This window comes from Alligator sinensis, unplaced genomic scaffold, assembly GCF_000455745.1.
Source record: "Alligator sinensis unplaced genomic scaffold, ASM45574v1 scaffold521_1, whole genome shotgun sequence".
In the NCBI taxonomy this organism is placed as follows: domain Eukaryota; kingdom Metazoa; phylum Chordata; order Crocodylia; family Alligatoridae; genus Alligator; species Alligator sinensis.
The window spans coordinates 1,303,398-1,303,640 of record NW_005842374.1 but is presented as its reverse complement, the minus strand read 5'-3'; positions in this window follow the sequence as shown (position 1 = coordinate 1,303,640).

Here is a 243-nt window from a genome sequence, read left to right as displayed (position 1 = left end):
ACAGAATGAGGAGCCAGGGTTTCAAGTTGCAGCCAGGGAGGTTTGGCGAGAGAGTCTGAGCAGGGGTGGACTGGATGTGATCCCTCCCAAGCCTCATCTCTTCTGATCCTAAGACTGTCTGCGAGCGGGTGGCACGAGTTGCCTTATTAAGTGGGTTGTTTTTTTTTCCAGCTCTAATTTATGAGGCATAATAAAATATACCGTGGAAAAAAAAAAAAAAAAGCTGCTTTCTGGAGCTGAATG